Here is a 22,021-nt window from a genome sequence, read left to right as displayed (position 1 = left end):
GAACTAGTGCACCTATACAATTTACTATTGTATTAGGTGTGTTGGGGACACAAGAGACTCTTTGTTATTTGGTTGCAGGGTTGTTTGAGAGAGACCAGCTTCATCCTACGCCTCCCACGGATTGATAAACCTTAGGTCATCCACTTGAGGGAAATTTGCTACTGTCCTACAAAACTCTGCACTTGGACGCCCAACAATGTCTATAAGAAGATGGTTGCATAGTAGACATCAAGCTCTTTTCTGGCGCCATTGCCGGGGAGGTTAGTGCTTGAAGGTATATCTTTAGATCTTGCAATTGAATCTTTTAGTTTCTTGTTCTATCACTAGTTTAGTTTATAAAATAAAACTACAAAAATATGGAATTGAAGGTGACACATATGCTTCATCTTTTTAATGTCTTTCGTTAAAATGAAGGAAAGGAAAATTGTGCTCAAATGTTAGAAGAAGAATGCATGAAAATGTTTGGCACTAAATCATTGAATGATGAGCATGATTGCAATGTTGTTAGTATGAATTCCTATATCCATGATGCTTATGATATGCAAAGGCCCAAGCTTGGGGATGCTATGTTTGATGAGAATGACATGTTTGAGAATTTACTTGCTGCAATTAATGTTTGTCCCAAGCTTGGGGATGCTATGTTTAATGAAGATGATATTTTTAGTCTCCCAAGTTTTGATATGCAAATTTATTATGATGTTAGCATGCCTCCTATTTATGATGATTATATTGATGAAAGTGGGTTTCGAAGAGTGTTAACTTTAGGAAGTAATGATCCCACTATTTTGGAGGGTGTTGAATCTTATCGTGATAATTATGAAAGTGGATTTGGAGAGGTCATAATATTATTTAGTGATGAATCCACTATTTCGGAAGAGGTTCCAATTGATTATGAGAACAAAGTTGCTATCTATGATGATTATTGTGATGACATGTATGCTATAAAGAATAATGATAACCATGAAAATTGTCATCTTGAATTTAATTTTCAATTGGATTATGCCTCATATGATAGTTATTTTGTTGAGTTTGCTCCAACTACTATTCATTTGAAGAAATTTGCTTATGTGGAGAGCAATAAAATTTCTATGCTTGTGGCTCATGAAAAGAATGCCTTATGTGATATTTATATTGTTGAATTCATTCATGATGCTACTGAAAATTATTATGAGGGAGGAATATATACTTGTAGGAGTTGCAATAATATCTAGTTTCCTCTCTATGTGTTGAAAATCTTGAAGCTATGCTTGTTTTGCTTTAGTATGCTAGTTGATTCTTGTTCACATAAGTTGTTTACTCACAAAATCCCTATGCATAGTAAGTGGGTTAGACTTAAATGTGCTAGTAATATGCTTCATGATGCTCCCGTTATGTTTCAATTCTTATCTTTTATGTGAGCATCGTTGAAATCATCATGCCTAGCTAAAAGGCATTAAAGAAAAGTGCTAGTTGGGAGACAACCCAATATTTACCCCTGCTGTTTTTGTGTGTTAACATGGTTATGCTACTGTAGTAATCATGTTTTATAGCCTTTGTTTCAAGAAAGTGCCAGGTAAAGCCTTTAGGATAGCTTATGGTGATAGTTGTGTTGATCCTGCTGAAAATTAGAAACTTTTGCGCTCAGTAAACTAGTTTTGATATTTCACAAAAACATTCTTTTGATCTGATTATTTTTACTCTTGATTGGTACACAAATTTCTCAGGTTTTCCTAATTTGGCTGGATTTTCGGAGTTACAGAAGTATTAGAGAGTTACAGATTACTACAAACTGTTCTGTTTTTGACAGATTCTGTTTTCTATGTGTTGTTTTCTTATTTTGATGAATCTATGAGTAGTATCAGAGGGTATGAACCATGGAGATGTTGGAATACAGTAGATATAACACTACTATGAATTTAGAATGAGTTCACAATAGTACCTAAGTGGTGATTTATTATCTTATACTCCCTCCGTCCGAAAATACTTGTCATCAAAATGGACAAAAAGGGATGTATCTAGAACTAAAATACATCTAGATACATCCCCTTTTATTCATTTTTATGACAAGTATTTCCGTACGGAGGGAATACTAATGGAGCTTACGAGTTTTTTGTTGAGTTTGTTTTGTGAAGTTTTCAAGTTTTGGGTAAAGATTCGATGGACTATGGGATAAGGAGTGGCAAGAGCCTAAGCTTGGGGATGCCCAAGGCAATCCAAGCTAATATTCAAGGACAACCAAGAGCCTAAGCTTTAGGATGCCCCAGATGGCATCCCCTCTTTCGTCTTTGTTCATCGATAACTTTACTTGGAGCTATATTTTTATTCACCACATGATATATGTTTTGCTTGGAGCGTCACTTTATTTTATTTTGTTTTGCTTGATGTTTGAATAATATTCCAAGATCTTAAATTATTAAATGTAAGAGAGTCTTCACATAGTTACATAATTATTCAACTACTCATTGATCTTCACTTATATCTTTTGGAGTAGTTTGTCGTTTGCTCTAGTGCATCACTTATATCTTTTAGAGCACGATGGTGGTTTTATTTTGAAGAAATAGATGAACTCTCATGCTTCACTTATATTATTTTGAGAGTCTTAAACAGCATGATAATTTGCTTTGGTTATGAATTTAGTCCTAATATGATGGGCATCCAAGAAGGATATAATAAAAACTTTCATATAAAGTGCATTGAATACCATGAGAAGTTTGATTCCTTATGATTGTTTTGAGATATGAGGATGGTGATATTAGAGTCATGCTAGTGAGTAATTGTGGATTGTAGAAATACTTGTTTGAAAGTTTGACATTCCCGTAGCATGCACGTATGGTGAACCGTTATGTGATGAAGTCGGAGCATGATTTATTTATTGATTGTCTTCCTTATGAGTGGCGGTCGGGGACGAGCGATGGTCTTTTCCTACCAATCTATCCCCCTAGGAGCATGCGTGTAGTACTTCGTTTCAATAACAAATAGATTTTTGCAATAAGTATGTGAGTTCTTTATGACTAATGTTGAATCCATGGATTATACGCACTCTCACCCTTCCACCATTGCTAGCCTCTCTAGTACCGCGCAACTTTTGCCGGTACCATACACCCACCATATACCTTCCTCAAAACATCCACCATACCTACCTATTATGGCATTTCCATAGCCATTCTGAGATATATTGCCATGCAACTTCCACCGTTCCATTTATTATGACATTCGTCATTGTCATATTGCTTTGCATGATCATGTAGTTGACATTGTATTTGTGGCAAAGCCACCGTTCATAATTCTTTCATACATGTCACTCTTGATTCATTGCATATCCCGGTACACCACCGGAGGCATTCATATAGAGTCATATTTTTTTCTAAGTATTGAGTTGTAATTCTTGAGTTGTAAGTAAATAAAAGTGTGATGATCTTCATTATTAGAGCATTGTCCCAGTGAGGAAAGGATGATGGAGACTATGATTCACCCACAAATCAGGATGAGACTCCGGACGGAAAAAAAGAGGCCAAAAAAGATAGGGCCCAAAAAAAAGAAAACAAAAAAATGAGAGAAAAAGAGAGAAGGGCAATGCTACTATCCTTTTACCACACTTGTGCTTCAAAGTAGCACCATGATCTTCATGATAGAGAGTCTCCTATATTGTCACTTTCATATGCTAGTGGGAATTTTTCATTATAGAACTTGGCTTGTATATTCCAATGATGGCTTCCACAAATTTCCCTAGGTCTTCGTGAGCAAGCAAGTTGGATGCACACCCACTTAGTTTCTTTTTGAGCTTTCATATACTTATATCTCAAGTGCATCCATTGCATGGATATCCCTACTCACTCACATTGATATCTATTGATGGGCATCTCCATAGCCCGTTGATATGCCTAGTTGATGTGAGACTATCTTCTCCTTTTTGTCTTCTCCACAACCACCATTCTCTTCCACCTATAGTGCTATCTCCATGGTTCACGCTGATGTATTGCATGACGATTGAAAAAGTTTGAGAACATCAAAAGTATGAAACAATTGCTTGGCTTGTCATCGGGGTTGTGAATGATTTAAACATTATGTGTGATGAAGATAGAGCATAGCCAGACTATATGATTTTGTAGGGATAGCTCTGTTTGGCCATGTTATTTTGAGAACACATGATTGCTTTATTAGTATGATTGAAGTATTATCGTTCTTATGTCAACATTAAACTTTTGTTTTGAATCTTATGGATCTGAATATTCTTGCCACAATAGAGAATATTACATTGATAAATATGTTAGGTAGCATTCCACATCAAAAATTATGTTTTTATCATTTACCTACTCGAGGACGAGCAGGAATTAAGCTTGGAGATGCTGATACGTCCCCAACATATCTACAATTTTTTATGTATTCAATTCATGTTTATAATATTTTCACATGCTTTTGGTATTATTTGGTTAGAACGAACCCGGACTGACGATGTTTTCAGCAGAACTACCGTGGTGTTGTTTTTGTGCAGAAATAAAAATTTTCGGAATGCGCTGAAAATCAACGGAGAATTTTTTTTGGAAAATATAAAAAGTACTGGAACGAAAAGCTACCAGAGGGAAGTCCCGTGGGCCCCCCTAGGGTGTGCCCCCTGCCTCGTGGACTCCCTGTGGGGCCCTCTGACGTGAGACCGATGCCAAGCCCTCCTATAGATGCCCAAACTTCTAGAAAGAAACCTAGATCGGGAGTTCCGTTGCCGCAAGCTTCTGTAGCCACCAAAAACCAATCGGGACCCTGTTTTGGCACCCTGCCGGAGGGGGGATCCATCACCGGTGGCCATCTTCATCATCTCGGCGCTCTCCATGACGAGGAAGGAGTAGTTCACCCTCGGGGCTGAGGGTATGTACTACTAGCTATGTGTTTGAGCTCTCTCTGTCTCGTGTTCTTGATTTGGCATGATATTGATGTATCGCCAGCTTTGTTGTTATAGTTGGATTATATGATGTTTCTCCCCCTCTACCTTCTTGTAATGGATTGAGTTTTCCCTTTGAAGTTATCTTATCGGATTGAGTCTTTAAGGATTTGGGAACACTTGATGTATGTCTTGCGTGGGATACCCGTGGTGACATTGGGGTATTCTATTGATTCACTTGATGTATGTTTTGGTGATCAACTTGCGGGTTCCGTGACCTTGGGAATCTATGCATAGGGGTTGGTGCACGTTTTCGTCTTGACTCTATGGTAGAAAATTTGGGGCACTCTTTGAAATTCTTTGTGTTGGTATGAATAGATGAATCTGAGATTGTGTGATGCCTATCCTATAATCAAACCCGCGAATACTTGAAGTGACATTGGAGTATCTAGGTGAAATTAGGGTTTTGGTCGATGTGTGTCTTAAGGTGTTATTTTACTACGAACTCTAGGGCTGTTTGTGACACTTATAGGAATAGCCCAATGGATTGATTGGAAAGAATAACTTTGAGGTGGTTTCGTACCCTACAATAATCTCTTCGTTTGTTCTCCGCTATTAGTGACTTTGGAGTGACTCGTTGTTGCATGTTGAGGGATAGTTATATGATCCAATTATGTTATTATTGCTGAGAGAACTTGCACTAGTGAAAGTATGAACCCTAGGCCTTGTTTCGAAGCATTGCAATACCTTTTGTGCTCACTTTATCGCTTGCTACCTTGATGTTTTTATATTTTCAAATTACAAAAACCTATATCTACCATCCATATTGCACTTGTATCACCATCTCTTCACCGAACTAGTGCACCTATACAATTTACCATTGTATTGGGTGTGTTGGGTACACAAGAGACTTTATTTGGTTGCAGGGTTGTTTGAGAGAGACCATCTTCATCCTACGCCTCCCACGGATTGATAAACCTTAGGTCATCCACTTGAGGGAAATTTGCTACTGTCCTACAAAACTCTGCACTTGGAGGTCCAACAATGTCTACAAGAAGAAGGTTGCGTAGTAGACATCAGGCGGTACTTGCTACTTTTGTTTGATAGTGAATCATCTGAACCCTCTCTGAGTTATGGAAATAGATGTATCCTCACCAGCTTTTGATGTAATATATGGCATGCTTAGATGTAAGTTTGAACTGTTTATCATATCAGCAGGGCTTGTTTCATGATTCTTGGTGTTAGTAGGCTAGCTAGTGTGCGAGCTATAGTACTTGCAAAACACTCACCGAAGAGAAACGTTGGGGCTGATGAGCTCGTTGTATGCTTATATGTCTGATCCATCATCGATCGGCCAATAGCCTAAGCTCCTACAATTGTGGGCTTAGAGACCGATCAAACAATAGCCCATAATTATACATTAATTCACATCAAACTCAAAGAGTTGGTTCACGTATACATTTAGGCCTCATTTAGTTCATAAGGTAGGAAAATCATAGCAATAGGTAAGTCATAGGAAATGAGATGACATGTATCTTAAATCCTATGAGTAGGAATAGGAAAGTAGATGCCCTTTGATTCACATCATAGGATTTTTTCCATTGAGTCCAGGCTAATGTTTATTTTCCTATAAAATGTGGAGGATAGGAAGAATTCCTCCATAGGAATATGATTCCATTCCTATAAACCAAAAGGCTCTACAGAAATTTTTCCTATAGAACTCCTATCCTACAAGATTCCTCTAAACCAAAGGAGGCCTCATGTTAATAGCCGGCAAAATTGGCACGTACCTGTAACATGCGTGAATGTGTAGTTTTTTTGTTGGAAGCGTGAATGTGTAGTGACGTCATACTTTCAGAGTGGCTACAGGGAGTGTGTACGTGTCCTAGAGGGGTTGTGGGATGGAGAGAGACCTAGAGAGAGAGAGAGAAAGACCCACTTTCTACTCCTAATCGTTAGATTGACAAAGGATATTTTTTTAGAACACAAAATCATAGCAGTACAGAAACATACAAATCCTAGGCGGGCTAGTTTGGCCTAGTGGGTTTCAGTGATATGACGTGCTACGGTGTTGTCCAGTCTTCGCGTGTGGTAGCAGTATTGCAGGTACATTAAGTTTTCTTGAAGAAGCGGAATTCAACGAGGTCGTGATGGTTCCTTCGTCCGACCAACTTACAGTGGGAAAGGTTGGGCCTGCGCTACGACTGGGGTGGACCAGGATAATTTTCTGCATGGCAGGTGGACCAGGATGGTTGATGTCCCACATGTCGGCAAATGAAAGTATTCTTTCTGATATAAAGGGCGAGCAACGAGTATTCATTGTTTGTTTTTAATGAAAGCTATTGTCTCCACTGTTATGATGGAGGAGTGTGAAACATGGCAACCCAGTGAACTTGGCATGGGCACAGCTCCCTCCTTCCTCATGTACCATAGTGTTGACTATAAGGTTGGCTATAAGGTTACAACTTTTTCTCACTTTCTCTCTATCTATTTCCTCACAGATGTTTTTACCTTATTTTTTTTAGACACAACTATTTTTTATACCTCTTTTTTTAGAATAGTTTTTTTATACCTAGGAGCACGTGTAGAAACGGGCTCTTGCAGAGCCCACTCCTTGACTTTGTCAATGCCTCTCTCTCCTCCACATAAGCGGGCTTATAGCCCAGTATTTTATTACCCACTTGCTATGAATGCGGGCAACTGGCGTCTGAGGGGGGAGCGCGCGCGGGATGGGGGAAGGCTTTTCTGGTGGACCAGGGCGGTTAGAAGCGGGCTTGGAAGCAGTCCCGACTCCCGCATGGCCGACCTCACATTATTACTATATTTCTTGGAGTCTGTGTGCAGTGGGCGGGCGATCTCTTCTTCCTCCCCCATCTCTCTCTTCTCAGCCGATGCCCGTCGAGCGATTAGATTTCGGCTGTTGACGGTTTATTCAATTGCAGTCCCACATGTCAGTGAAAATGCAAGACAACGCATGTCCCCTCTAGTGAGCAGTGTGTGAGCCGGACTGTCGGGGGTGCGACGCGAACGCGACAGGCATGCTTTAAGTGTGCTGCCTTTTCTGTTTGAACTTGCAAAGAGTAACATTTTTGTGTGATCGATCGATAGAATCTAGAACAAAATGACGAGGGCGGGGCTTTCTCGCGCGTTAGGCAGACTAGTTTGAGTAGTATGACGTGCTACGGTGCAAACAAAGCAATTTTTGAATTAACCAGATGAATTTCATTACATTTCAAAAAAAAAATCCTATAAACTGGACGAAATTCATTACATATTTTGCACAAACCATACTAAAACCTACTGTAAACCTAATCTAAACGATTGCCAGCGCCCGACCACCATGTCCGGCCATGAGCCCCGAGAACTAACGCTCCAGCTATTGCCTTTGCCTCCTCCTCATCCGCCTCGGCTTTGTCCAGCTCCTCCTCGATAACCTCCTCCTCCGAAGCACATGGTTCTGAATATTGCCGCCTCCACGTCGCCGTCAAGAGGCTAATCGGCCACTGATGTTTACCCCACCAAGCTTGGCGTCGCTGAGTGGAGGAGTGGCAGCCTTCCTGGGACCAGAGCGGCAGTGACCTACCATGTACTACTCTTCCTCGCTGCCGGCTGCGCCCGCGCACGCGCGCTGGCTTCATGGTCATGGCGGTGGAGGGTGGACGGGGGGGCACCGGATATGTCCTTCGCCTGCTCCTGCGACAGTACGTCCAAGAGAGCTTTGGAGCACGCCCGGAGCGGAGCCGCTGATGTCATTCGTCTGCTCCTGCGACTTTACATCCAAGAGAGCTTTGGAGCGCTAGGAGGCCATGGTTGGAGTGGTGCCGAGAGAAGGAAGGGAACCGGAGGAGAATGATTGTGGGTCTTTGGCTATGGCTGGGAGCTGGGGCTGAAGTTAATATAGCAGGCGAATGGCAATGAGCCACGGCAGACGGATGGATGGATGGTGCCGAAGTAGGTTCGTCGGCAGCTGCGTGTCATTAATGTGGGCGGTGGACAGACATATGGCCATGGTGTCGTTAACGTGGAGCAGTCGCTTGCACCGGGATGCCGCGCGGGTGGCACTCTCTCGGCCGTCGTGCTGCTGCAATGCCGGCGCCAGTGAGAGGTCACGTCGGGCGTGAATGCATCATTGACATTCTGGATCCACGGTGACCGTTTCAAGAGGTAAGAGCGTGCTAGTGATGGATGGGGTTTCAGTAGGCTAGGGCGGGCAAACGCTGGCGTGGTGGTAAAATGTGAACTCGTGGATGATGAGCCTTTGAAGCGTATGCGGCATGTATAGACAACCAGGCGTCCATGCAACCGCTCTTGTCGCCAGCTAGCCTTTGACGACCACCATTATACACCCCACAACCATGCATAACTTATGAATAATGGACGAATCGATCAAACACACACTCGTGTGAAGTGGCACTATGATCGGTCGCTCACGATACATATATAGGTACCATAGTACCCTCTCTAGCTAGGTTGTTTTATAGATTGTCGTTGTGATGGATGATATACATGAGAAGGGCGCCGAGTCACGTCATCGCGTCGTATGCAGAGCCATGGCTAATGTCGAGCAGCTCGACGCCCAAGCACGAGTATGACGTTGGTGTTGAGACAGGTGAATACATGCTCGGTGTTCGCGGAGGCCGCCTGTAAACGTCTTTTTTGCGAGACCGCCGGGGCGCGTAGGTGACGGGTTCACCGTTTGCGTTGCACCATGAGCAGGACTTTGGTTGAGAGGGCGACGTACATGCATTAGCATGGTTTGAGAGAGTGAGCGTGAGTGTCTGCATGCGTACATGCTACTTGCATCTATGGATGGTGTGCGCTAATGTGTGCATTACGTATAATATTAAAAAATCAGTTTGTGCATCGCAAAGTATTTCATTTTCATTTGGTTGATGAGTGTGCATTGCAGGGACGAGTCCGTGGTTTGATTCCTCATATACGAAGAATTTTGGTTTTTATTTCTTTCTCCACTGACAAGTAGGCCCGCATATATAGATAGATGCAGAACACAAGCTGATGAGGCGCATGCAGACTGTTTGACTGGTCAACCAGACAAATACGAAGCTATACACTGAGCCTGTGACCGTATAATCACCATATCTCGTATACAATGATCAAAGTGAGCTATCGAGGCAAGTTCAATGACCGAAAATGCATTTTACTCGGTAATAAATGTCCAGGATTGAAGGGGAATCCAAATTTCCTTCTCTTCTGTCCTTGAGCTCTTGACAAACCAATGCACTATATACGGTTGTCCGGCCACTCTGCTCTAGAGCTCTCACCAAGCATCGTTCATGCCACCACGCCGCACACTAACCAGTAAGCAAGTGATGGCATCCCGCCACACCGAGTTCCTCGCCGCCCACGACCGCACATAAAATGGTAGGGAAGCGATGGCATCCCATCGTGCCGAGTTCATCGCCGCTCGCGACCTCACAACTACGTGGGCGGACTTTGAAGCTGTCAAGGCCGAATGGGCGGTAGAGCAAGAGGCGGCCAAAGACGCACAGAGGGAGCGGAAAAGGCAGAAAGCACTCAAGAAAAGAGAGGCCCGCCGCCGCAAGAAAGAAGAGGATGCACGCGCTGCTACGGAGAGCTCGGCGGAGATCCAAGCACGGTGGGGTGTCGCTGACAAATCCGGGAAGGAGAACGATGGAGTCTGGCCAGCATGTGAGAAGTAGTAGTACTACTAGTAGTGTGTGTGCATCTGTGTCGCCCATACGTTTGTTCAATTAATTACGAGCATGTACCAGTACTAGTTACTACTGTAGTTTTTAGAGCAAATTACCAGTACATTAGTCTAGACTCAATGGAAAAATTCCTGTCCTACGCATCAAATGGCATCTCTTTCTCTATAGGAATTGAGATGCATGTCAGCTCACTTCCTATGATTTTTATATTCCTATAAAATTCCTATCATATGAACCAAAGGAGACCTCTGCTGGAGTACAATACTACTATAGCTAGTAGTACTGCTGGTACAGTAGTTTTCTTCAAGAAGCGGAATTCAGTGAAGTCTGAGCAACTTCATAGTGGGAAAGGTTGGGCCTATGATTTGACGGATCATTAGTCATTATTATTGCAGCATGACGACCGGGGTGACTCTCCCTTGGAGTTCTGCGTGCATGGCAAGTGGACCAGGATGGTCAACGTCCCACATGTCAGCGAACGGAAGTATTCTTTCTGATATCGAGGAGCAAGGAAACCGTGTGGTATAGTATCACTTCTGATTTATATTTATTTTTTATTTTTTATTAAAGCTAGCGTTTCAACTCTTATGGCGAAGGAGTGCCAAACACGGCATGTGTGGGATGTCCTACACGTCAGCGAAAGGAGTGGGACATGAATAGTGTGGTAGAGCGTCTCCACTTCTTCCACTTCTAGGTCGGAGACCACACGTAGTACTAGTGGTATGAACGATACAAAGTGTGACCCAGAGAGAAAGACGCGTCTAGTTGGAAGGTCTCGGGCAAAAGTACTCAATTATTGCACTCAATTTCCTAAGAAATTGTGGTAAAAAATGACCAATATAAAAATTTACTTGCAATGCATGCATGCATGACCAATATAAATGACCAATAAAAAACTAGTACATGCACACCATGATTTAATGGACATTGTAATCTCAACATAGGATGGGGAGCTCTAAATTTCAATTTGAAACTTATAAAATGAAAAAAATCAAAACAAATGAACTGGAAGAGAGGGAGTATACCGTAGGACAACCCACACAAAACAAGTCCCCTGGTTTGTCACCGCGAAGATGCGGTTAGAAAGGAGCACAGCCTCTTCATACTCGTACGACAACAAATCAGCTGCAGATAGCATGGTCCACCTTTGACCGCCATGTGCAGGGTTTGTGAAAGCAATCGCGATGTCGAACACAGTGATGAGAGTGTAATTTTGGTTGGCGGACGACCTTATTGGGGCTTCCGGGATTGCTATCTGCTTCAGTCTCACCGTGGTTCCATCGTACCAATTCAGGCGATGGCCCGTTGCATGGCTGATCCCAATGTTGGACAAAGGTTCTACGGGAATGGTGTCGCCATTGTAAATGTTGTGGAAATTGATGTTGGTACCCTCTCGTACATATGCAAGCCAATCTCCACTGGCACCAAGCCTAACGTGTGAAACCGTGGGCAGCGGGGGAATTAGGAAATGGACATGGAAGTAGTCTTTAGAATGCATTTACTACATGATCAAACTCATCACTTACCTGCTCATCGGACAAAATCCGAGTGCCCCTCAACGTCGGCATCTCAAGGGCGTCAACTTGCAACTACGGCCACGCCGCGCTGGAGAGACCCCCAAGGAAACATCCTTGTGCGTTGCACGTAACATCAAGATGCATTTGTATGAATAGTTTATCTTGTGAGAGAAAAGGATGAACGAGGGAAGGCCTTATTTGTAAATGTGGAGAGGGGTGTGGGTATGTTTTTGCAAAATTTCCATAGTTTCCTTCCTATCCATCAGATATAATTTGGACGGCCTATGTTGCAGGGTGGCAGGCACACCATCATCACCAACTCTGTTTTTTATAAGATATAAATATAATACTAGCAAGATGCCCATGCGTTGCATGGAACATCAAGATGCATTTGTATGAGTAATTTATCTTGTGGGAGAAAAGGATGAACAAGGGAAGGCCTTATTTGCAAATGTTGAGTGGGTGTGGGTATCTTTTTGCAAAATTTCCATTGTTTCCTTCCTATCCGTCAGATATAAATCGGGCGGCTTATATTGCAGGATGGCAGGCACACCATCATCACCAACTTTGTTTTTAGAATGCCTTATTTGCAAATGTTGAGTGGGTGTGGGTATCTTTTTGCAAAATTGCCATTGTTTCCTTCCTATCGTCAGATATAAATCGGGCTTCTTATATTGCAGGATGGCAGGCACACCATCATCACCAACTCTATTTTTATAAGAGTAGAGATATAAGAGTAGAGATAAAAAAAGAAGAGAAGTAGAAGTAGTAGAAGAAGAGTAGAAATAGAGATTAGGGAGCTGGCAGACGGTTCGTTGCATGGCACGTTCACGTCCATCCACTAGCCCGGAATTAAAGCACGCACGACATTTACAACGACTCGGACTAGTTGTTTTCCGGGCGCATGGACCAACGCGACTAGCGGACCTGGTCGCCCTTTTTCGAGCACGCCTTCGACAAGTATGTGTGTGATATGCATGCATGCAAATCTTGCATGACCAAACCGTGCGAAGCAGAGCGGTAGGCTGTCAAACTGCAACCTGCATGTTGCAGCCATGTCATCCACACGCAACCTAAAGGCCAATTCATACTCTGTTGGACTATATTGTACAACTATGCATTGTTTGGCACGAATGTTCCTTGGAGCTTGTGCTGCAACTGGCGTACTCCACAGCCCGCTTCCCTTCTCCTTCCTCTTGCACCGCCCGCGCACGTTAGCGGGAAGCGACCGATCAACCCTTATATAGGAGTGCTAGCACAAAAAGATGCATGCATGACGACTAAAATTTCCTTTCTCTTGTCTCTATGAAATAAATGCGGCATAAAACTCAAAGCCCTTTAAGTCTGAGTATAATGGAAATCATCATCCTCCTCTGGCTCCACTTCACCCGCATCGTCGTCCTCCTGTTCCGGCTCCAGGTCGTCGTTCTCCTCCTCCGGCTCCGTGTGCTGCTACGCCTCCAATGCCTCCTCATCCGGCTCCGGCTAGTCCGGACTCTGGAGGCAGGCCGGTTGCGATCCGGGCTTCGCGCCACCTCCAGATTAAAGCGCCGCTCCGGCAGGAGTATGGAGTATTTGTTACCTTCGGGCGAGCCATGGCTATCGGGCGATGGCGACCAGAGAAGAGGTGGCGGGAGGGGAATGAATGCAGCTACTGTTTCGGTTCACGGTCTGGCTTAAATAAATGTGCACCATCACGTGTACCCGCGGGTGTACAAATTGTAACAGACGGTTCTTCTTAGGGGGCGTCACGTAACTCTTATGTGTGTGAGATTCTGAGAGACGGAGTGCGTGTGTGCGACTCTACTCTTCGGACATGTAGTTGCATCGGGATATAAGTATAATGGTATTACACTTTAGCTAGTGATTTACATGGCCATGTTAACGTGGTTGTGTAAAAAAATGTCACTTCGTGCTCATGATTTGCATTATATAATTATGAGAAGTTTGCTAACTACTAAAGTAAAGTGGAATTTGTCCATGTTATACAAGTAAATTAAGGTGTTTGTTTATCATACAGGTAAGATTGGAGGAAGGGTGGTAGGAACAAATGCTCCGCCTAGAGCATGTGTGTGTGTGAGATGGAGTCTTTATGTGTGTGTGGGGTGTGTGTGTGTGTGTGTGTGTGTGTGTGTGTGTGTGTGTGTGTGTGTGTGTGTGTGTGTGAAGCGGAATCTTCGGTGGCGAAAGTAATTTAAGTGTGTGTGGCTTCATCGTAGAGAGGTGATGTGTATGGCATAGGCCACCAACGAGGGGGTGCGAGAGACAAGATGCCCGTAGAGAGGGAAAAGAAGGTGTGTGTGCGTGAGAGGAGTCGACATCGAGAGAACGTGTTTGTTCAAGAGACACCGAGGAAGACTACTATATATCGATGGTGCATGTAGGCGGGAATTAAACGAAGGGATGGTCTTATTGGTTTCGGGGATATAGGGGAAGAGTGAGATGGGGGTAGCTAGAAGGAGATTGTTAAGTGTGAGTGTGTGCTTTATCCATCCAGGTTGAAGTTATGTGCACACAAGAAGAGAACGATTCGATGTGGGGTTAGGGCTGAGGGTAATTAACTACGTATGGAGACATAGGAGACCTTAAACGTGCATGTGCGAGAGGTATACATGTATACGTGGGATGTGTGTGTGTGCGCGCGCACGCATGATCAAGATAAAAGAAAGAAGACATAAGTCATAAGATCAAAGACATGGGAGAGACAGATCAGTATGACAATATGCATGCATGTGAGAGGGGAGGGAAGAAGGCCCGATAATTGAGCATGTGTTTTTGTCTTTAAGAGATAGTGGTGTGGGCTGGAGCATGCATTTATGGCGAGCAGAGGGAGCGAGAAAAAACAATTGTGCAAAAGAGGTCAACCTATAGATGCATGTATGGAGAGACAGATATAGCGTGCGTGATAGGAAGCAAGAGTGCGTGCGAGAAAGAAACGTTGATCGAGAAACTACAGATATATAGAGATCCTAGCTAGAGGGACATCGGCTAGTTTGTGTGTTAGAGATGACCGTCGAGTGGTTTAGAGGGTGAAGTTATGTGTGTGTGAGAAAGATAAAAAGAGGGCGCATGACTCCATGTAGAGAGAAACATATATAGTGTGCGTGATAGGAAGCAAGAGTGAGGGCGAGAAAAGAAGGTTGATGTAGAAACATATAAATAGAAAGATAAAGATGCTAGCTAGTGTGTGTTAGAGAAAAGATCCGGGTGGATCAGAAGGCTGAGTTATGTGTGTGGTGTGAGAGAGATAGAGAGAGAGAGTGCATGTGACTCACATACAAACAAATATGAGAGAGAAATGAGATCCCGTCAGACGGAATTTTGTGTTTGCAAGAGAGAAAGATATTTCACAACCAGAGTGATAGCTAGAGAGACATATCAGGGGACGCAAGATATCTCTAGGGATAGAGAGAGTGTGTGTGAGCGACATACAAGAGAATGTGGAGAGATATGAGACCCTGGGAGACAAAGTTTGTATTTGTGTGTGAGAAAGAGATAATTAAGAGAAAGCAGAGTCGTACCTTCTCATACCTAAGGAGCGCAAGACATCTCTGTGTGAGAGGGGGTGTGCGAGTGGCACACAGGGGAATAGTAGAGAGAAATGAGACCCCGGAAGACGAAGTTTGTGTTTGTGTGAGAGAAAGAGATTTCACAGGGAGAATCATAGTTAGACACATATCAGGGAGCGAGGTATACTTAGAGAGAGATAGAGTGAAGGTCGAGGGAGAGAGTGGCATCAGTGTGTAGGAAGATAAAAGATCATTGTCGACATACAAGTAGCACGAGAGATACCCGAGAGATGATGAAGGCGTATAGGTCTAGATAGATATATAAGCATGAGTGATAGCTATATGAGACGAATATCTGGATTAAAGGGGATTCAAATATTTAAACTACAGACCACAACATCAATAATATCATAACGAAAATTGGTTTATCAAACATGCATATTCATTTGAATTTGGGGACATGTGTAATGCTATATAGTTTATAAATATTAGTGATCCATACATTCTTTAATTAGAGACAATGCATGGTTTACGCAATTAATGTCTAAACGGGATTACACTATATGTTGCGTGTGTGAAACACATTATACATGTTTTAGAAGTAAAAAAAAGAACCGCATGAAACACACATTAATTGAAGACAGTTAGCGAGGAATGCATACATTGGATTTCAACATAAAGTGGTTTCAAGTATTTGAAAATCCAAATTAAGATGGATCTAGCATTATGAATCTGAGATCATGCCATTTGTAAACCATATTTATGTATAAAGGGTGTTGTGCTTTTGAAAGTATATATAAAAATGATGTATATAGATTTGTATTCGAATACAAAATGGATCCTGCCTGAAAAAAATACAAACTGGATTCGAATTGAGTTGGCACAGTAAACATGCACTCTTTCTCTGCAAAAATTTGAATGAAGTGGGGAAAGTCGCAGTAACCGCCCGAAACCAACATCTACGAGATGGAAATTACTGCCTATCCCTGACACGCAAACCTATCAGCTCGATTTCTATTGGTTTCAATAGGGGTAGACTTGTAATTTCACCCAAATTTTACATAACTGCCTCCGCCTCTCACCTCCTTGGATTCATACACGGTGGGGGCCAAAACACAATTTCTCCTCGACCGAAATCGCCTCTGACCTCCCACCCCGATTTATACACCGTGGGCGCCAAAACAAACTCTCGTTGGCCAAAATCTCCGTCGGCAAATATTCGTTGTATGCGAGATTATTGTCCTATCCCCAACCGACTATTATTGTTGTGATGTAGGAAATTTTGAACGGGGGCTAAGTTTGTAAATTTCCTCGCATTTGAGACAAGCGCGCCCTAAAGACATGGTTCCCCCCTTCCTCTCTCCCTCCATTTCCCCATTTGTACCCCGTGGGTGCCAAAACACCCTTTCCACCGCAGTATCCTCCGTCCGCCACCCCATCCACCGCTGTCCTCCTCCACCATGCCGGAGCTGATACCCCGACGCCGTCGTCCATTACAAGAGATCGACCTCTCTCATCCATGTCTTCAGACCGGGATCCTTGATTCGCGCCCTCTCGCTTCATCTGCGCTATCCTCCTCCTTGCCGAGGCCGCTCGTACAACCGTCTCGTCCATCGCGCCGGGATATTTCCCTCGCCGCCACCGTCTGCCCTCCTAGATCTATTTCCATGCCGCCGACAGCCATCGCTACCGCAGTACCCTCAACGCCTCAGCAAATGCTTACACGGTGCCACACTAGAGGCAGTACTCTTTCGTATCTGCTCAAGTTATTTATCTCAGCAAGAAAATAGATCGCCACTGCTTTACTGTGATTTCTTTTCCATCACTTAGAATCTTACTTGTTAGTTGAAACCAACCATTGGTTGCGACGTTGCCTTTGTCCGGTTTGCACCTTCAGATCCACCGTGCCACGTGCACCACTATACTCATAATGCTTATGGTTTTCCCCTTTTATATTCCACATTAGGTTAAATGACAGTTGACTGAATTTCAAATTAGGGTCAGTCCATTTTTGGGAGTTTGCCGGAGGGAAGGAAGGGGCTCACCGCAGGGCTGCCCCATTATCAATCTTAGGGTTTCGGGTGGGGATAGTGGTTGTGGGGGGGTGTCGTCGGGCTATGGTGGGGCCTCACCGGAGGCAAAACTCGACACGGGTGGGGGTGGGTTAGCTACAGGGATGGCCAGGGCGGCAGAAGATCGGAGGTGGTGGCCAGTTCAGGGGAGGGCGGGGGCCAATGGTTCAGCCGGCGACCCGTGTGGTGGTCTTTAGGGGAATAATAAGAGGTGAGGGAGAAGAAGGGTTAGGAGACATAGGATCTTCATCCAACCGCCTGAAATGGTCGACTGACCCAAATGATGAAAGCCAGCCGACTTGGATGTAGACATTCCCATATATTCAGTACTATCATCGTAGGTGCTTCGAGACGTATGTGCAAGTAGTGCTCCTCAACCCATCAAGCTAAACAACATGCCACTCATAATCCCAAACTTAGTTGCTCAAATACGAATTTGATATGATATTGACATATACTAAAACAGAGGATGTTTAATTGGTCAGTTAATGTTCCTACTTTACTTTCGAAAAGCACATGTGCCACATATCGAGGGACAGCAGGGAGTTGCGTTCTTTATGCGCTCTGGTTCATCATGTGTGGCCAACCAACATTTTATTTTCCAAAATGCTTACTCTTCTTTAGCATGCTCTTCTTATGTTCTTCCTTTGTAAGTACTCTCTCTGTACCTAAATATAAGTCTTTGTAGAGATTTCTCCATGGGCTACATACGGAGCAAATGAGTGAATCTACACTCTAAAATGTATGTATATACATCCGTATGTGATCCATAGTGGAATCTCTACAGAGATTTGTATTTAGGAACAGAGGGAGTATAATAGTTGTACAGTATGTTCTTTGTAGTGAAGAGGAGCACGCACATTTGCTGTGTACAGGTCTATTCAGTCGCTTGTCATGGACGCTTTCAACTCTTTGTGTTGGTCTTCATGTCGGTTGTCATGGACGCTTTCAACTCTTCGTATTCGATCGTATGTGTCGCCTTTGAGAGTTAGACTGATAGTAATAGTACTGCGCCTTTAGTTGTAGAGAGCTGGTATTCGAAGCCTTTCTAGTCGTACCGTCAATACTAGCACATATATTCCAGCAAGTTCCACTTTCCTGATTTTACTCCTGATGCTTAGGGTTTTCCCATTATATCTACATTACGATCTGCGTAGGTTCTTTGTGTCCTACTAGGAGCTGTCCACCCTTTAAAGCTAAAGAACACACCAATCATACGTCCTAAGGTTCTTCAAATACGAATGTGATATGATACTAACATTAGCTAATAGACACACATTTAATTGGTTAGCTAATGCTCCCACTTGAGTTTCCAAATGCATGTAGCCACATATAGAGAGACATCATGGAATTGCATTTCTTTGGGCGCTCTAATTCATCATGGGTGGGCAACCAACATTGTATAGAAAGAAGGGGAATCTCAATAATATGCTTCCCCTTCTATTATTTAACATGTTCCTCTTCTGTTCTTCTTTAGTAAGTACAGTATGTTCCTTGTCAGGAAGTGGAGCGGGGCCATCTGCAGTCGACAGCTCTATTGGGCCGGTTCTGCTACATTATTTCGCACTTCTAGTTGGTTTGCCATAATATCCCAGAAATGATGGGAGCCGCGCGGTCTTTGATAGACTAGACTGATAGTAACAGTTGTGCGCCTTCAGATGAATAGAGCTGGCCTGTAGGTGATCGATAGGCTGCATACTAGTAGAGGCAAAACCCTGTATTTTCCAGCCAGTTCTGCTTTCCCGATTTATTTATGGTGCTTATGGTGTACCCTTATTATCTACACTATGATCTGCCTGCTGGCTCTGCGCTCTCGTTATCATGGTTTGGCAATAAAATTTCTATACGGTATATTATGAACCTATCATCTGCCAACTATCCTTACATCTGGAGCTCCCAACAGGTATCCTATTTTTTGTGTAGTTATGCTAGATTATATTAATCTACTCACCATATTACAGCACACATGGGCTCTCTCATCAGAATCCAGTGATAGCATAGAAGGGTTTACATGGAGCCCCTATTATATTACAATATCCTCTTAATTACAAAGATAATCTCACTACTATTTATGTTTTCATGCTTTTCAGTTATTGAACGTAATCACAATGAATATAAGAATGCTCACATTAGAAGAATATTGCAGAATAGTTCAATGGGTAACAAACTTGGCATCAAGGGATTGAGGTCCATTGTGGATGCAATGAAACCCACATGCTCCTGACCTATAGATCCGTATTCAGAATATGATCCTAATGACTATTCTGAACTCAAGGAGTCAAAGGCAGATGGCCTATCCTGTTCGCCCAATAAGGTGCCTATTCTAATTTGGCAAGGTTTCATTGGTTGCACATATCTTGCATAAGGTGTCTTGCATTTCTTTTGCTTCGTTGCACCGCCATCTGCTTAGTTTACTCATGATATATGTGAAGATGCCATGCCCATCCATTATCAACACTTATTCCATTTGTCGTCATACCATGTTTTTCCATTCAAATTGTGTTTTAGACATCCAAAAGGAAGAGGGTGATTGCTGAACCTGAAGGAGTACAAGAAAATTCCTTGAAAAAGGTGGTGCTACCGGAGAAATCACATAGCACCCGACATATATTGGCGATAGAACCAGCGCCGCAAAACTAGGATATCGCAACTATGTTGGACGCTGATTTGCTCTTGTGAGTACCTATTGTCCTATCGTTGTCCTTACATTCATACTTGGAGGATTATGTGCCATCATTGTGCATTATAGCTTGCTTATCCACTGTTCGCTCCAAATTATCAGATCTATATGAATTCTTAAATTGATGTAGAATAAACCCAATGCTTATAAAGAAATTTAGTTATGCATTGTCCTTGTAAGTATTTGTTGTTCTTCATCACTGTACTTATATTTGTCAGGTAGTTCTTCATGTAAAATTTGCAGCTTATTTTCCCTTGCCCTCCATTTTCTACACATCATATCTACATTTACTCTTGCCAAAATATTCAATGAAACCAATGTTACTAAAGAAGTTTAGCTCTGCATTGCTCTTGTTAGTTCCTTTTGCCTGTATGTTGTATTTACATTTGTACTCTGCATGTTAAGTTACATAATCGCCATTTGTTCCTATATTTTCACATATATATTTACTCTTAACAAAATGTAGAATAAAGGCAATCCTCTTGAAGAAGAGTGTGCGGTAAACTTCTTGAATTGCGCCCCCATCAATATGGACAAGGGCTCTATAGAGCATGTCCTCACTACTAATGTCAGTTTGTCCTCCTTGAGCCTTCAAACTTTGTGTATATTTGGATAGCTATGAGTGCAAATGCTGTTTTATTTTGTCGTCTGCATCAAATTGCTTGTTTAAAGTTTATAAAGAAGTACATAAACATAAGTTTGTCCTTCTCAATTTCAGTCTTTAGTTGTACAACCTAGTTCCTTATTTGTACCATGTAAATTAAACTAAACATAGCAAGTTATCTTCTTTAGCACTATGTGTATGCTTGTGTTCTTGATCTATAATCCAATGGTGTGGTGAAACTACCAACAACGGCACAATGTCATATCCTGCTATGTCTCAACTATGAACAATGCCATATTATATTAATGTTATTTAAATCGTGTCTCTTTATTTACCAATCTGAAATAGTATAAATTGACAGTACACTCACCATACATGCTTATACGTTGTTTAGAACTACATGTATGCTTGTGTTCTTGATCTATGATCCAGTGGTCTGGTGAAGCTAGCCGCTCCTGCACAATGCCATTTCCTGCCGTCTTAACTATGGACAATGCCTATTATGTTAATTGTAAGTGCATCTAGTGCCCCTTAGTGATTTTGGTGCATTGCATACTTATAGGTTAAGGGACTAATATGTTTGTGAGTGTACACAGGCTCTATAAGTCAATGAGGAGTTTGATATTTAAAATGAAAGTCGACCCCTAAAAATGAATGTCTTCAGCTGAAGACTTTGGTTCTCCTGAAGACTTTGAAAGTGAAGAAAATGGTGTGACCGTGAAGACTTGGATATTCATGCGAGGACTATGAAGCATGAAGACTTTTGTTTTCGTAGTTTCATTTTCTTCTTCTTGAGTCATAGGAAACACCGCACTGTTAAAGGGGGTCGAGGTAATACTAAGGAAACCGATTTCCAAGTGATTCTCATCTCAAAATCCTACACTTACCCAATCCTTCAAGTGAAGCCATTGGAAATCTCATATCAGTTCAGTCAATTTCTTCAGTGACAGAGACGAAGATCTTCTGGTCTCTGAGGAATTTGTTCTGACTGAGGAGTTAGGAATTCGCCAGTACGGATTGCCTACACAGTGAGGAACATGATAGCCCTGAGGAATTCAAACCTCAAAACATCCGACCGTTGCTGAGTCGCGCGCTAG

Source organism: Triticum dicoccoides, chromosome 3B, assembly GCF_002162155.2.
Source record: "Triticum dicoccoides isolate Atlit2015 ecotype Zavitan chromosome 3B, WEW_v2.0, whole genome shotgun sequence".
NCBI classification, from domain to species: domain Eukaryota; kingdom Viridiplantae; phylum Streptophyta; class Magnoliopsida; order Poales; family Poaceae; genus Triticum; species Triticum dicoccoides.
This window is presented reverse-complemented; position numbering follows the sequence as displayed.